An 18,719-nucleotide genomic window follows, 5' to 3' on the forward strand; every position below is an offset into this window, starting at 1 on the left:
TTATGAGAATTTGACATCTTGCCCTATGAACAAATGAAGTGATGTTTCTTGTATGGTTCACCATACAGAACAAAATGCAGTTATGACTTATACCTTTAGATACATAATACTTATGAGAAATCCAGTATAGTACAAAGGGTGGTGTCAAAGTTGGAAGGGAATGGTATTTACAGTAACTCACCTGCCTAGACAACAAAGTATAGGAACCTGGAATTTGAATTGTACCATTATACCTTGGTACCATTAATATCATCAAACTCAAACTTCTCATTTAGAAATAGGAAAGCTGAAGCCCATAAAGGTTATAGAGTATGACAAAGATGATATCTCATTATAGATTGTAGAGACGTGAATTATGCCAGATTCCTTTAGCATAGGATTAATGACAAGCCCTTGAGTCACTGCTTATGGATGGCTAGTCCAAGAGGTGCTGCCTTTTTGGATTCCCATATGATTAGATATATTCTTTATATTAGGTTAATATATCTTCCATATTGTCGTTGCTATAGGTGTCACCAGGGTCTCAAAACTTAGGAGGAAAAAAACAAAAACAAAAACAAAAAAAATTGCCCTAAAGCAGGCAAATGGTTCAGAACCATGGACAGTCACCAGTTGCTGACCCCATCTACCCTGCACAACCTCTGCTTACCCCCCGCCCCCCACACCCTACCCCACCCCCGCCAATGTGGTTCTCCAGGCTGAACAAACACTTAGCAGTTTGCAGTCCATTAGTACTACTATAGATGGCAACTCAGTAGTCCCAAGAGAGACAAAACCAACTGTTAGTGCATGTTAATTTTAAAGATATTCTGAAAAGCAAAATTTTCAATCATCTGGACATTTGTATACTATCTTACTTGCATCTCCATATTTTACATGATAGTCTAAAAGAAAGACATTGACTATAGTTCCAGAAGAGTATAAAGGTAGCACCAAAAAACATATATCTTTAATTGACACTTCTGTTCTTCACAGAGAAATGGAATTTCTAATTGAAATAATTAAATAATTCCTTTACATTCACTTTACAAGGTCTTTGCAAAGGAGCATTTCAGAACAAACAGCATTGAGCACTTAATTACAAAGTAAAAACATCTGAACCAATTTGTTTAAACTACATATTATATAATCAGATTTAGAAAAACCTACCCCATTCTTTCAGGAGCATATGAGAAACTACTTCAGCTTGCCTGTTGGTCCTAGTGGTGATGGTGCAGATTATATTCATGACAGAGCCTGAACCTTGCAAGAAATAAGCGATTTCAGTAATCTTATGCAAGGTCCACAAATCTTGTGCAAAATTCAGCAACAAAAGAGAGGCTAGGAGCTATGGTTTTTTTCTATTTTAGAGACAACACTTTATATATTTAAGTAACAAATACCAGATACAAATGATTCTCTAAACATACAACTTCAATCATAGTGGGGTTGTTATTTCAGTCAGTATATCCCTTATTGCTATATATTTGGATGTGCCAGAAAAAATGAAGTCACTGGACATAAGCTTTCTAAACAGAGAAAAAAAAAAAAAAGCTTCCTTATAATTCTATGCTATATGAATATTGTTACAATAAAAGTTCCTTTTGGTTAACTTAACAAGATATGCTATTTCAGTCTTAACAATAACTAAGTGTGCATTCATTCCTATTTTTTAAAAAAGTGATTCTCTTCATTTTAGAGAAAAAGATTAATTACAATTTATTTGTATCTTATTAATCAACTCTTTGGACATTCAACCATCCATTTACTGCAGTTGAAAAAAAAAAAAAAGGAGTGCTGAGGAAGTTGAGAATCTACTGCAGGCTTTGGGATATAGTATTAAATGAGGAAGACTGTCTTAATTTTTCTGCCCACTCGGTTTATCCTCTTCAGAGCTACCCAGTCTACCCTAAATCAGAACAAGTTGAAACTGCAAAGTATCCTCCGAACTGCCAATGTCTCCCAGAGCACTCCCTAGTTCCACATCAGCTTGAGGATTCCAGGAGACCTGTGAAAGTGTGAGCGGGTTTTTAGGACCAGCTTCGGCTACAACGCACTTCGGAATTTGTGTCCTCGGCAGGAAAACCTTGAACTAACAATTGTTCTATAGCCAAAGGGGAGATTATTTTTAAGAAGCATGGGGATACTGTCTAATATTTTTCGAAGCTTTGTCTCCACCTGAAGTCAGGATATAGCTTGATTTAACTAAATGTGGGCCTTTTCATTTAGGCATGCCACACAGCACAGATCAACTGTGGCAACTTCGTATCATCTTTGTGCTTTCATGTTTTTTCATGAGAACTGATGAACTATTTTATAACCTATGAGTTTCCTCATAGGATGAGTGATAGGTTACAGCAGGAGAAAAAGCTCATGTTTCCTGAATAGGATACATCATCTTCTTTCTTTTCTGCTCAGTAGAAATGATAATGGCAACTTTTGTCTGATTCTCCTTGTCTTGTATAAATATTCCTTTGTCTTGCATAAACAGTCCTAATATTTCTATTTGGTGATAATAACCATCCAGTGTGCTAGTGGTACAGTTTCAAAACCATTTTGCTGATGAGAAAACTAAGCATAAGTAAGGCTCAGTGCACAGGCCAAGGTTGATCAACTGGAAAATATGAGTCAGAACTTGATGCTCAAGGTAAGAGAGATTTGCACTGTGTACATTCACTCACATATTATCTGTTATATATTCTTAAACTCATGGGACTGTGCTCAATGATAAGAGTCTCATAACTTTAATTATACAAATATTTTTAAAGGGAGAAATATTGAGCAAATATTCACAGCATGCACTAGTGTAACAATAAAAAATACAATGTAATTTAGTGCTGGGACCTCCCAGGTGTGCTAGCATGTGAATTACATAGCAGTAAACACAAGATCAATTTTGGGATAGCTGGCATATGATGTTAGTGAGAACAAATATGTAGGTTTGATTTCTCACTTGGGCCAGCTGATGTAATTCAAACAAAAGGTGTATCCTACAGCTGCATGACAGTCCCAGTCAGTCTGTTTAAAGATATGTGAGCACAAAGGAATTCAGGTGAGAGAACTGTGTTAGCTCCATGGAGAAGAGGATGGAAGTCAGCCATTCTACAGACCAACTTCCAACTGACAATGTCTTCTTTTGTTTTCTCTAAAAGTGTATTGATTATTTTGGGCTGTAGATATTGGAATGATATTACATGCGGATTTAAGTACTTGAAGATTTTTACTTCTTGAATTCCAAGTCCTGAGACTGATAGTGATACAACCAAATTCACACCAGATCGTTTTCCCAATGAATATCAGAATCCCAAAGATGAAATAAATCATGGTTTATAGCTTGTCTCCGTTATCACCTTTGCATGTTTCTTGAATATTCACAGTTAAGTTTGACAAAATTTTAGATAAAAATCTCTCTAATCATGCAAAGTTAATGCTGGGAGGTTTGGAAAGCAGAAACTGTCATTATTTGTTGACCCTATGTTCATCTTAGTTTCTCAGATAAATTGTGATAATTCATTTATTTCTTCACCCCCTTCAGTTATCTCATTCATGTTTTTGCTCTGAGCCATGCTTACTCATACAGCTTTCATAAGCTATTCTGTCCTGGGCTTTCAAAGAATACCAGAGGTAGTAGGAAAGACTGAGGCCACATTTTTGCATTTGATGAATCAACCATAAAGGTCAGGAGAATACAATCTGGACATTAGGATTACAAGCCTCCTATAAATTTCCAGATTTGTGATTTATTTCTGGTCTTTCTGCAGGGAGCTTCTTAAATCTAGTAATTCTTATACTGTTACTTATGTAATTCTTCCTGCTGCTGGATATCAAGGAATCTCAAATCTTTTCAACACCTACCTCATATGAATATATAGGCTTCCTGCTATCTAGAATTAGAAACCGATTTCTAAGATTCTGAGCATCTTCTGAATATGTCACTGTGCTTTGTGGAAATCTGTGCTCAGCTAACTGTACCTGCAGGAAAATCTCTCTGTGCAACAGATATTTTTGACACCATAATCAAATGTCTAAATCCTTTATGCTTTGTAAATGACTGAGCTATCCAGAGAAAATCCCAGATGCTGTCTTTACAAGAATTAGCCTGGACTAATCAACTAGTAGAATCAAGTAGAACCAAAGAAAAAGAGAATCAAAGAGTTGTATTGTTGTTTGTTTTTTGTTTTTAAATGCTTACTGCATTGTTCTGTATTCTCAGAGAAATCTGTGCAGTCCTTTATGATCTAAACTTGGCTAATACTAATTTATGATTATATAATTTAGCTCTATTTTTGAAATATAGGATTCATATAAAAATGTTTCCTGAGTAAAGAACATTTGCCTTCCCAAAAATAAAAAATAGAAATGTTGCTTTTGGCTAGTAAATAAATTCGCTTATTCACGACAGCCACAGCGTCTTTTAAAGCATCACAGTAACATTCCCCAGTTTCTGTTTTAGAATAATGTTTGTTTTTTCCCCCCTTTGACACCTCCTACCATGGCTTTATGACACAACAGGGTATGCTTGGTTTGTGTGTTAATATCACAGTTTGAATGCAGTAAGCTATGAATTCAAAAGAGAGAAACTACAAAGGACCAGGAAGCATACTACTGGTTGAATAAAGCCCATCCTGAAGTGGTAATTCAAGTTTTAGTTTGTCACTTTATTAATGATACTCATTATATTATAGGGTATTATATTACATAAAAAGGAATCATATGCCCCCAACTGTATATGGATAATGCTGTAATTCCATCAAGGCATTCCAGCAATGCTATAAACTACCTCAGCAGAGCTTGAATAGCTTGTTTATTAACACCAGAATCCAAAATGGAATAATAGCTCTGACTTTATATACATTGGGGATACATTATACACCACAATATGCATTTATATCAGCCAGGTAAACTAAATGAACACAATTAAAGTGAAAATGTGCAATGAAATAATCAACCACAGCCTTATAAAGAGAATTACCACACATCCCTTTGGAGATCCAAATCTCTTCCCATTTCTGTCCATCAAAGAGTCAGGAATGTCAGGAAGAAGGGAAAAAGAATATACTTCACCCAAATGGGATAAGACTTGCTAACTTATTTCCCCAAGTTAGCAATCTAAATGGCTACCAGAACTTAAAATTTTCTGTGCTGCTTAGAGAGAACACCCAGGAGTGTGCTGGGTCTCTGCATGCTTGCAATGATGCAAGGCAGAAGGGCTTGGCACAGTGTGTCTTCATTCCCTTCTGAGGGCCACATACACTTTAATACTTTTCCCATGAAAATCTGAGACAGTTTTACTGCTTTGAAAAATAAATCATAGGACACATTATTAGCAAGGATTGGGAAATAATAGCAAAGCACTTTTTTAGTGTGGTCACAACCTGTGCTTATTACATATGGGAAATGATGGAAATAAAAGCTAACATTTATTGATGATATAGTATGTCCCATACTGAGCCAAGTGCTATATATGCTTCATCGGGCTTACTCCTACAACTCTACGCATAGACACTGTTGTTAACACCATTTGCTAGAGGAAGAAACTACTGCTTGCCATGGTCATATAGCCTGACCAGGATCCCAGTGCTATAAGCATCAGTCCGGTTTTCTAAGTCAGGCTGGTGTCTGAAATTACGGCACACAACGATACAGAAAATCCATGGGGATAGCATTTCTTCCCCTTTTTCCAAGGTAAGGATTTGTACCAGAATAAGGCTGCTAAGCACTTTTATATTTCTACTTATAAGCATCCCCACCCATATTTGAATGGAAGAAAAATTCCTATCATTATGACAATTTTACTTTGTTCCAAGTTCCCAACATTCTTGGTTCTTTGGAGAAGCTATCCCCTGATATCACAACACTGAAAACTCCCTCAAGCATCTTTCTAGAGGTGTCTGAGGGGAAAGATGGGTACTCTCATCTGGAAAATGGGAAAGATTTGGAGTAGAGAAGCAACATTCAGGTGGCAAAGCCCAAGATCTGTGCTGGAATTTCTGAATTATTCAGTAAGATTAACTAAGGTATACAAGGCTTCATCCAAACACACAATGGGCTTTAAGATACACCTTAATTTAAACCAGCTTCAACACTAGTTATATGGCTTTAGGAACATTATTGAATAATTCCAAATCTCAGTTTCCTCATATCGGAACATTATCTACTTCATAATGTTTGTAAGCAACTGATGAATTACTGAACTCTACATCTGAAACTAATGATGTACTATATATCAGCTAATTGAATTTAAATTAGAAAAAATAATATCGTATAGGATAAGCTTACAAAGTAACAGTGTATGTCTAGCATGCTAAAACATGCAATTCATTTCATCATACTAATGGAGAGATGTTTATCACAGGAGTGCCTTTTGTGATCTTTTTTTGTTCCCCCCCCCCAAATCAGAGTTATTTCTGCTATATTATGATGTAGAAATTTTAGTGAGGATTGCAAGAGTAAGGATGCAGTCTTATGGACAATGAAAAAACTATAACCTTAGCATGAAGTTTGTTTTGGTGCTTATTTCCTATGGGCAAGAAGTGGATTCTGACATTCTCTTGGTCTTGACCTTGAGCCAGCTAGCTGTCAAGTAACACCAGTCTGGACAGTGAGTTTTCCGCTGGTCATCACACAGAAGGAGATGACAAACTTAGGAGAAAAGAAGAAGAAAGATGCCAGCAAACTTGGAATAGCAAGCTCTATTTTTCTAAACCAGATTACCCATATCAGTACTGTCCAAGAGAAATAGAACAGGAGTCATAAACATGAGCCACAAATGTAATTTTAAAATTTTTAGTAGCCACATTAAAAAAACAGATTAAATATTTCAATAACACATTTTATTTAGCCCCCAAATCCAAGACAGTATCATTTCTACATGTGAAATGTATGAAATTTATTGTATGGAAGTTAATGTATGAAATGTATTTAATATATGAAAGTTATTAATGCAATATTTTATATTCTTTTTGTATACTGTTTCTTTGAAATTACATCACATCTTTACTCCAGACTAGTCACATTTCAAATGTTCAGTAGTTTCATGTGGCTAGTTGCTACCATATTGGACAGCACAGAAATAGATAAACGTGGTTGCTTACCTCCTCTTTTTGCCAGTAGCCTCTCGTACAATTTAGTTATGGTGGTAGCCTCATCTTGGCCTTGGTCGTAAGGTAACAGCATCCTTACCCACCACCATTCACTGGTTCTGGTTCCTAGCAAGAAAGCAGTGTTCCCTGAGGCCAGTGGGATGATGATGCTGATATTCAGTCAAGAAGAAACCCTTCAGGGAAGGTGAATCTCAAAGTACATTATTAGATCCATGGACCACACAACTCCTTCCCATCAAGAGATTCTCCTTCTACAACTTTCTCAGGTGTTAGGGAGAGAGGAGTCTGTTTTATTATGCTTACATGAAGTATATTTCTGTAGTATCATTCCATTTTGCGTAATAGAAATAATAATCTTCACATAGGCCTATTTACATCCCAAACATTGTTCTATATACATTGTATATATCAGCTCACTTAAAATATTAATTTATGAACATTTTTCAGATAACAAGCTACAATGAGTTCCAGGAACTTGCCCAAGATCCCATAAATGGTGAAACATAGATGTGGAAACTGAACCCTGGCAGTCTGGTTCCTTACCATGGCTTTATTGCCCCAGTGCCTTAGTCATGTGCCCAACTCCCTAATTAACAAGAGTGATAGCAACAACAGCCACGATACATTCAGTTTTGTAATAAAAACCAGATCTCCTGATCCTCATCAGCCTGGGTTTCTAACAAGCATATTAACTTAAATAAAACCCCAGACCCTTCACCACATCAGCACTTTTGTAAGCAACTCATTCAGTTTAAACGGAATCAGCTTCCTAAATTTCTTTGCATATATTCAAGAAGAACACAGCTGTTACATTTGGAAGATACTTGGCAGTTAATGGACAATTCCATTAAAAAAAAAAAAAATTGGCTGGGGTGACATGCCTTTTGTTCCTTTCCTGCTTCAGTTTTTTCCACTGCCTCTCTTATTCCTTTTCTATACTCATGCTGTCTGACTTTAAATTTTTGGTAGAACAATTTCAAAGGCTCAGAAACTTTAAAAATATCCTCATTCAAAGTTTTAGAGATCCCCCACATTGGAACGGAGAATAAGTGAGGAGTAAGTAAATGAGAGACTTCCTCCTCCCCAGTATGTTCAATGAGGTCCTGAGAAACTCACCTGCACATCAGCATGCAGTTCCCCCTTCCTTTCCACCCTGCTCCAAATATTCACCATTGCAACTACTGGGAAGGATAGCGCGAAAACAGCAACTTTTCATCAACTACCTAATCGTCAGGTTCCCTAGTGCCTATTAGTGCTACTTTTCATCTGGAAAAGAAGTGAACTTTAGAACGACAAACCTGATTTAAATGACTGTTACTTATGAATATTATGATGTTAATCACTGAAACATTCTGAGGTTCAGTATGAATTGGCTACATATGGATAACACCAATTTCCCAGTCATTACTAAAATCACATGTGTATAAATGCCAAGCACAGTGCCCGGCACCTTATTAGGCTACTCTTTAAATGACAGCCATTATTAATATGTTAAGGAGAGTAAGGTGAAGCAGCCCGCTCCTACAGATTCTTCTGGTCCCAAACTGATATTTTTAATATATAGCATTCAGGTACTGTAAAGATACCAAGAAATCAGATCAGGCACCAACTGTGGGGCAGCCCTCCTGGAACATCCCTGCTGAATAGTGACCCTCCCCTTAGGGATGAACTCCAATGGCCTTCCAAATTAAGGTAGAAGACAAAGCAGGAAAGGAAATACAAAACCCATGTATCAGAATCAATTAAGAGTTGAGAGAGTTGTCTGCTACTCCCTATTCTTACACTCCTTTCTAAGCAGATGTGCAATTCCTTTTTGTGAGGACCTAAAATAAGTACACTAAGGATACAGAAAACATTCTGTCCTATGGTCCCTTTCCTTCCCCCACAGGGTGTGCTAATTGCCTGACACAGCCACACAGCCAAGCAAGCATCTATGCTCTCCAGGCCTATGTGCCTATAAATTATGTCCAGTTCTATCCCAGAATCGCTGAGTCATTGTTGCCGGCCCACACAGGCCTGCCGACCACACACTCCTTTGATAAATGAGAGTAGAAATGATAGAGCCGGGAGCTAGGGGTCATCAACCCTGCTTGAGCAAAAGCAAGAGCAGTGTCCTACTCTCTCTGCTTTGATGACTCATAGGAATAGAGTGGTCATTTAGAGAACTGGGTCCTCCTCCACCAAGCTGAGGAGGTGTGGGGCTGTTGGGTTTCTTGCCTGGGCAGAGTCCTACGAGCCTAGTTGCTGACCACTGGGAGAAGAGTTCAGCTGTAGGTCTTTCTCACAATAGATTTCATCCATTCTACAGTCACCCACATTACTGAATGGACACATCAGCATATGCGGCACAAGATGTCTACACCAGAGCATGAAGCCCTGTCAATGAAGTCCTGAGAACTAAAAGGACATAATATTGAGTTCATGTAAAAAATCCAGAATGAGGTATAAATCCGTGATTTTCCCCCTATACTCTGCCTTGTGTTCTATATATACCAATTATAAAACCCCTTAATGTAAACCAGAGTAGACTAAATTTTAAAAACCCTTTGTTCATTCAGCAAACACTGATTCAAGATCATCTCTGGAGCAAGGATGAAATAAGACAAGGATATTTTCTTAGTTTTCACTCTATTGGTGGAAGTGGATGCCTCTATAAACAAATAGTACGATATGATATGTGCTACAGTGTAAACAACTGCAAATAGCACTGCGTTATTTAGGGAAAGTGTGAACCCTGGCAAATACCACAGATTAAGATAATGGATAATGGAAGAAGAGCAAACAACAAAACCTGAAAAAAGGAACTCCTCAAGAGCCCTCCTCCATTTTCAGTGGATCACTTTCCCTTCTACTTCATGGAGAAAATCGAGACCATCGACTTGTCAACTACACACCAAGAAAATCTTAGCTAGATTTACAGACCCTTATCTACCTTCCTCCCATCTCAGAGGATGAGGTGTCTCTCCCACTATGATGACCCCAGTTCTGGCTTCTGCTCTAAGCCCCTCCTGCCTTCTCAGAAATACATTTAAACCAATTACCTCTTCTGTCTTCTCTACTCCAGCCTCTTTCCCAGCATTCTCCCATAGCTTATTAAAATGCTTGAGATTCTCCTTGAATAAAAAAGCTCTCTCTCAGTGTCACATATTCTTTTCTTCACTGATTTCCACCCAAAATACTCAAAAGTTTAGCCTACCCAGCCAACTTTCTTATCTCTTCAATGAAACTTAACTTGTATCATTACTTTACTGAAAACACTCTTACCAAGTTCAAGTTCACAAATGGCTGCCTAGTTTCAAAAGGCAACGGTCATTTTGCAATCACTGTCTTATTAAATGTCTATTGCATCTGCCACAATTCAGCATCCACTTCTTAGAATTCTCTATGTCCTTAGCGTCTACGACTTTAAAATTGCTGTGGTTCTCTTCACGCCCCTCTGATGGCGTCTTCTCAGTTTTCCTTCCTGGGCTCCTTTCTTCCATCTGCCATTTAAATGTCGATGTTCCCCAGGGATTTGGCTGTGCTTCTAGCTGCCTGGCCTCTGCCTGCTCCTGTCTATTTTCTAAATTCCAGATTTCCAGTTGCATCTGTGAGCTACACAACACCTCTCAACAACTACTTTTATTTTCTGACTAAATTAGCCAGAGTCAGTTCTTGTTGCTAGGAACTGAGAATGGAGAAATCTGGCTTAAAAGCAAAGTCTGGTGAAAAAGAACATGGAACACAGTTATGTAGGAGTGCAACAGGAGTAAACTGGAGTGCCACACAAACAAACAAACAAATAAGCACCTCAGTAAACATACAGTGCTCAGACCAAGTGACCTGCCACCTTCCTCTGCAGCTGGAGTGTGGTATGCAATGTGGGGCATCACACTTTAAAAAAAAAAAAAGAAAGAAAGAAAGAAAGAAAAGAAAAGAAGACAGATGCATTAAAAAAATGTTACTGGATTCTACAGGAAGAATTATAGTAGGGAGTGGGATTACAAAGATGAATAAGATCACTGACCTTTAGAAGTTTCTCTAGTGGGAAAGAGAAATGTCAGTGCTATAATATAAAAGAAGCGCTGGTGGCACCAAGGAGGGGTAGCCAAAGCCGCCTTGAGGAGCAAGAATGGTGAATATGATTTCATCAAGAGAGATGCCTGGGTGACTCAGTGGGGTAAAGCCTCTGCCTTCGGCTCAGGTCATGATCTCAGGGTCCTGGGGTCGAGCCCCACATAGGGCTCTCTGCTCAGCAGGGAGCCTGCTTCCTCCTCTCTCTCTGCCTGCTTCTCTGACTACTTGTGATCTCTGTCTGTCAAATAAATAAATAAAATCTTAAAAAAAAAAAAAAAGATTTCATCAAGAGAAGGATGAAAAGGCAACCACCAGGCAGAGTGGATGGCATTCAGAAAACATAGAGCTGAGAGAGGGTCTAGGGTGTAGGGTCAAGGAAACAGAGGTACCCGCAGATGAGAAGAGAGATGAAATGTGGTGTTTGAACAAAAAAGACCAGACTATTAACTCAATCCTTAACCCTTCACAATCTGGATAACAAAAAGTCCAGATACCGTATTTTATGGGCAATCAAGTGAAGAAAATGGGTTTGTTTTTATCCTGGGAAAAAGGTATAATGGACACAGAAATCTCTCCACACAGTTGAAGAGCTGTATTTTGAAAATACAAATAGGCCAACTTTTTGCCTATATGTTTACACAGTTCAAGGAAGAAATTCCTAATGATTGGATTGACTCCACAATAGAAGGGACTGTCTTACCAGAGAACTGAGTTCTCTGCCACTTGCTATATTCAAGCTGGCCAGGGAAATTATAATTTGAATTAACTGGGTAAGAATTCTGGTTATATGAACTTTAAGTTTACTACAAATTACAAGGTTTCAACTATTTCTCTGCATTATTTTTGTTGCCACCTTATTTATGTTCTTAAGCAACCAGCTTTCCGGTGAAAAACCACTATGTGCATCCTATGGCTCTGTCTCTAAAGGTTTGGGTCAATAACAGTAGCCAGGGAAACCTACCAGTCTTCTCTCCTTTAAGGAAACAGTTTTCTTTAGGACTCAGAACAAAACAGACTTCCACTCAAGAGTTTCAGATAAAATCTGACTTCAGCGACTTTTATTTTCATTCCATTTTAATAACCAGCTGCATTCAATTTTGTCATCTCCCATCATTACTTCAACCTTGAAGGAATAACAATACATACATTAATGTCTGACCATAATCGGTTCTTTCATTTCAAAGTAAGTTCCTTTACATCTTCAATGTTTGTCTATATATTCTGACTGGCTCTTTTTCTTACCCAACTTTCTTACCCCAAATTCCTCATTTTCAGAACAGAATCCCCATCCCCATCTTTAACTTTTTGGTGAAATGGTCTTTCAACCAAGTCCACATGACAAATTCTCAAACCTAAGTTAATTCTAAATTTCACTTTTATACTCCTGCATATTTATTGTCAAAAAGATTTTTTAAAAAAGAGTTTTCTTTTCATAACCTATCAGTTGATGCTACTGGATTTTTTTTTTTTTTATTTCCAGCATAACAGTATTCATTATTTTTGCACCACACCCCGTGCTCCATGCAATCCGTGCCCTCTATAATACCCACCACCTGGTACCCCAACCTCCCACCCCCCGTCCCTTCAAAACCCTCAGACTGTTTTTCAGAGTCCATAGTCTCTCATGGTTCACCTCCCCTTCCAATTTCCCCCAACTCCCTTCTCCACTCTAAGTCCCCATGTCCTCCATGCTATTTGTTATGCTGGAAGAGATTATGCTACTGGATTTTTTGAGGTTGTCAGTCTTAGCTGAGGTCTCATCATGGTAGTTAATTTTCTTTAGCCAACCAATACTTCCCTCAGTAGATATTCTAAACCGTCTATCTCTTCAAGAGTAAATTCAGTATCTGCCTAGCAGGTGATCGTTGCCTTGTATTTCATAGGCAAATATGAGGGCATTTAGTAGTCCTCATTTTCTTTCTTCAACCTCTAAAATTATTTACATGCATCTTCATCTTTATCTTTTTTACATTTGACCAAGGCTTTTACTCTAGATTATGCTCTGAATCCTCTCCCATGTCATTTTGTATCTTATAACACTAATTAACACCTTCTTACTCTAACATCTCTTTCCCCTGGACTGAGAAATTCTGGTGATTTTTATTCTCGTTTTCTATGGATCACTTAATAAGTTATAGGTCATGTAAAGAATAGATCTGAGGATATAAGGTGACAATTAAGAGACCTTTGTATTAGGTTCAGGGAGAGTATCAAGTTACAAACTAGCAAATAGCCATAGTGATGGGGAGGTTGAAAAGTTTCAATAACTAATTAGGAAATAAACTCAGCATTGTGAGTAATATTACTATACATTAAAAGAAGCATATTCTGTTACTGCCAACAGAACTTATGGGACCTACTGAAACCACTGATATTTTTTGTCCCAGATACTGCCACCTCCTACAGGATGAATCCTTCCCTATCTTTTCTTCTGAGTCACTGACTTCAGATTCAAAGACCTGGACTAGCACAGCTGATTGGCAAAAACGAGGTCATATACCAGCTTTTGAGCTGCCTGGGAACACTACTGCAGGAAGGCAAGTGTTTGGCATTTAGAGCTTCTGGTTGGAGGACAACTACTCAACACTGGAAGAGAGATCAGATCCCGGAGAGAAAATAAAAATGTGATTTGTACTTGCACTATAGATTTTTGAACATAAAGGCAAATTTTTCTATCCATCCCTGTTAAGTAAATTTGTCCATCTTTTAGTCCCAATTTTAACATTTTTATCTTTATACACCTTGAATATATTCTAAAATTTGAGTTATCCAACAATTTAGTTATTAAATAAAATCACCTGCCCTAACACAAGCCTCTAGCAAAATTGTACAGAGCAAGAACAAGAATAAAGTTCTGCTAAATAAAGATGAAAATCCTCAAGCTTGAACTTAATCTTAATCAATCCCACTGAGAGAGTGGCTGAATGGGCTATAAAGATGCCTAACTAAGTTATTACCCAGCTATCCCCATTCTCTTATTCTTAAACAAGTATCTAGAACTCTCCTAGATATAGTTGCCAACAACTAAAACTCAGGCGCACCATGTTGGCAATGTTCTCTTGATTTACTGGAATAGTAGTACTATCCAAAAACGGAAGGGGGGGTTAGATAATTTTAACATGACATTTTTTTTTTCTTTTCAGTAAAACAAGGATGGAAAAAAAAAAAAAAGAAAGAAAAGATAGGAAAATGCTTCCTAGGGGAAATAGAACATAGGAATAATCCCATAGTAGCTATTAAAGAACACTGAACCCTGAAAAAAAAATGGACAATCCACCAACATATAAGCAAAAAGAGACTACCTGATCTGATGATCTACCACTTTACCTATTGGCATAAAGTGACATGAAAGAGGATGTGTCAAATAATAAGTGTGACTAGAATCCCTGGAGCAACATGTTCACCAGAAATAATTTTCCCCAAACTTACTCCTTTGAAAACCAACAGGTGTCAAGTAATTCATAACTTCAGAGGGGAACCCAGAACTGCTGGCAAAAGGCCCTATACCTTTAGAATCACAATTTGTCCCAACTGGGGTCCCCTGCAGCTTCAGAACTGGCACACCAGGCGATGGCTCTGTAGCAAAAGGCTTTTTTGAACTGCATTTTTTTCAGCAGTTAAATCTGAGCTGTAACATTTGGCAGGTTTCCTTGCTAACATTTGGCAATAATTGTTTATCAAATGCTAACAAGGAATGCTGCCAAATGTAACAGCTCCGACTGAACCATCTAAAATATAATATTGAGGCAAAAGTCTACAGACATGTGCTCAATCCTTTCTGACTAATCCTAGAAATAGGATCCTGTGCCCATGGTCATTAGACCATGCTGCACCACAGCAGGGATGCACAGGGACCAGATTCTCTTTCCTCTGCACGGTGCATTATTTCCCTTGATTTCTAAGGGAGTTCACAAGCGAAGGATGCCTGATAAACACAGAGATGGAAATTTACAACAAGCTAGAGACTACATACATTATAACTTCATCAATTTGGATGCAAATTCACGGGAGATCAATCAGCAAAACCAAGGCTGACTTATCTTTGGTGGGCACACTACTTTTCAATCACATGGGTCCCTCAACCAGTCCTTGTTATCTCCAAGTTCTCGTGCTTGGGCACATTTGGTTCCTTTCTCCTAGTGCTCAATGCAGTGTGGATCTAACCTTCCTTGTCCTTGCTAATCCAAATCTTTTAAGGGGTAGCTCCAATTCCACCTCCTCTAGGAAGTCTTCCCTACTCCACCTTCCCATTATTCTTTTCCTGCATTCTTGAGTTACTTTTATATTAGACCTTGATTGCCTGAAGCCTTATTGGTCCCTGGATACTCTTACTCTTTACTGGCACATCCTCCAGACCATTCAGATAACTTATATCCTACCTTCCCCAGACAGCCTACAGACCCATGGAGGGCAGGATCTGACTGCTTTGTTCTCACAACATTCCTAACATGGAACGGTATAAAATTCTCTAAGGATTTTGTGGCTACTCTTAGGGTACAAGTCATAAGAACAAATGCTTTTCAAGTGCTCTGGAAGTCCTCATTTACATTCCGATACCTGATATGCTAACTCTAAAGGATGCTCAACTACTCATCAAAATAGATCTTTTCAGAAACTTTCCCAGGTAATTTAAGCTTATGGGAGCTAAATTTGGGTAGCTGGGTATATTTGAAAAGAATCAAACTGCTCTTCTTCAGAAGAATTCTAAGATTCAAACTTTTAAACATTCAGTAATCTTTTATTGTTGCTTCACTAGATCCTTGGCATACAAAAATAGGAATGACATTACCCTACTTTTTTGCTGCCCTATTCTCATACCCTCAAAAAGTATGCTTGACAATGTCAACATATTACTTTAATACCTAAAAAATTTAGATGAGGGGTAGAAATAAATCACCCTTTTCTACATGTTTAGCAAAAAAATAAGTAAATAATAAAAATAATTCATTTAAGATCTCCCCTAAGATTTGTGGGGGATATTTCCCACTTAATACAAATACACAATTACATCTGACATCCACACAAAGTGCACATAGTACTACAAGCCAAAAGACTTAGAAGTGAGCTCATGGGGGCAGAACAGCCAGAATAATCAAAATCAAGGATCTCACCTCTACTATGGATCTGTGGCAAAATATTATCAAATGTAGGACTTTGTTACTGCAGGTACCTAGATTCTAAGGATCTAGATTCTAAGTGCTTTCCACATAATAGCTAGGAATTATTAGATAATTTCATTAGGTTCCCAGATATATGGAGCCCTCATATTTAAAATAAGGATATCAATGCCTTCTTTGATTTGTGTCAAAGGCCACTGCCAGATACTCTCCTAGACTCCACAAAGAAGACCAATGGACCTCTTATTTAGGAAACTCAGTAACACAATAATAAGTAACAAGAGTCATAAGCAGTTAAGACTGATGGACACACAATGATAATTTTTAAATCTTGGGTTTTTCACTTAAAAAGCATACTTCTATTCCAGTCTTAAATCTTGCCCAGGGATAAGAGCAGTTTCCCCTTACCTACATAAAAGGAGACACAGGTTGACTTTTCCAAAGTATTGTTAGAAGTCATCCAGGACTGCCCTGTTGATGCCTGCCCTGTGCTCTCCTCAACCCTAACTCTCCAAGTAAAAGACCTACTATATAAATGGTAGTAACCAGGCAGAAAAGTGAACCTTCACACAAAGGTTTTCAGCCCCATAAAGCACTTAATTTGGGCGAGTCTGTTTGGATCATTGCCAGCAGACTGATTCATAAACTTGTCAGGGCTTGGGCCGCCTCACAGGCTACAAAGGTGAAATCTTTTTAGTGCCTCTCTGGGCTATGTTTTCCTACCAAACCCACGCAAATCCAGCTGCTGTTCAGGCTGTGGGAAGGCATGTTGCCTTTCTGACTGAGGAGACTGGAATTTTTGTTACCCTGAGGACACTTAGGAATTTGCCTTTTTCTGCAAAAAGAGACTATCACAGCTTATACAGTGCCTCTGTTCAGAAGAACACCTCCTCATTATTTTTTCAACAGATGTCTTACTGAAGCATATTTTACTATTTATGTTAGCCTCCTGTAAAACATCTGAGAAAATCCAGAATAACAATGAAAAATGATTGTGTTCACAAAATCAAGTAAATCCAATAATATTTCTGACAGAATTGATTACAATAATGTCAAACGCCCCTCTCCACTCTCTTTGAAAGTTATTTCAAACATAAAGATAATGAAATATGTTGCCTGTCACTTGTAAATTGTGTGCTGAAAGTCTAAAGAGATAATTTAAAGATTTCCAGGTAGAACAACACACTTGCTTTATTTTATTTGTCAAAGAAATATATTAGTTAGGAACTTTCTGCTGTGGAGAGTTGGAAACCTCAAAAGAGGACCAGACATTTAAACGACAGTAGGAGTGTCTTCACGGGTCTCAATTCCTGAATCGTAGAAGCCTCTCTATCTCTGCGGTATCAGTGAACAGGAAACAGAATGGATATGTAGGCGATATTTCCCCCAAATTTGTATTTTCTGTTGTTATAGAGGGATAGCATAACAGTTAAGAGCATGAATGTTCAGGATTTAAAAAAAAAAAAAAACTAGGGTCAGATTCCTAACTCCGTCACTCACTAGCTGCAGGACTTGAGAAAGTCACTTAACCTCTTGGAGCTTCCATTTTCTCCTCTGTAAAAAGAGCCAATGATAATTGCCTCATGGGTGTGTAAAGTGGATAAAATGTCTGTAATATATGTAAATTACTTTCAGGGGATGCAGCACATAGTAATCGTTCAATAATGATAGCTATTATTGTTGCTGAATGCAGTAGTGGCTATCATTGTCATCAGGTATCTAAACATATGCCTTCAACTCTTTTTTGTGTATTTCCATTTTATTATTTTAATCTCATAATTACATTATAGTGTCATAGTCCTTCCACTTTGAGTCCTCATTAAATTTTGTGAGGAGGGGCTTATCATCTTGTTTATCTCTTCATTCTCCGTCTTCCTCCCTAACCTCCACACGGCCCTGTCTTGATCGTGACCGGCGCCTCAGAACCTAGCACGTAGCTGTCACATAGCAAGGGCACAGTTCACTGCACAGTAATTAAATAAATGTACCATCATGCTTTTTATACAGGTGAGGAAACTGAGGCTCTCCTCAATAACGCAACAGTTTGCTTAAAATGGAAGTCATTTCAGTAAGTGGAGGAGCTATGTTCTGAACACGGGTCTTCATTATCAGAGCTCCCATCCACTTCCTGCACCTAAGTTTCTTGTTAAGCCTAGAGCTGTACGTGGTAGAACTCTGGAAACCTAACCCACGGTCTTCCTTAACAATTTTTCAAAGCATACTTTCCCTCTACAATATTCTTAATGGACTATCAAAGGGGGCAACTTATAAATCTCAGTTAGTGGAGTCCTTTCAAACGCCAACCACTGACATTCAAGCAGTTAGGCAATTACTGCTGCTGGATACCCAAAGGTCCAACCTGCATGTTATCAGTACTTCCATTTCTAGTGAATTTGCCACCAGGGACCATAAAAAGGAAAATAGTGAAATGGTAAAATAAGTGTCTGATGGTTAAATGTCACAA

At 38.0% G+C, this 18,719-nt stretch overlaps 1 protein-coding gene across 1 annotated transcript in view; it reads right to left on the reverse strand.

Annotated features, from left to right (window-relative positions):
• Positions 1-18,719, reverse strand: part of LOC116567492 — a 545,558-nt gene that overhangs the window by 478,492 nt on the left and 48,347 nt on the right. The window contains exon 3 of the mRNA XM_032302557.1: positions 1,150-1,236. The gene's annotated coding sequence lies outside the window, so the exon portion shown is untranslated. The remainder of the gene's footprint in view (positions 1-1,149; positions 1,237-18,719) is intronic.

This window comes from Mustela erminea, chromosome 10 (genome assembly GCF_009829155.1).
Source record: "Mustela erminea isolate mMusErm1 chromosome 10, mMusErm1.Pri, whole genome shotgun sequence".
In the NCBI taxonomy this organism is placed as follows: Eukaryota; Metazoa; Chordata; class Mammalia; order Carnivora; family Mustelidae; genus Mustela; species Mustela erminea.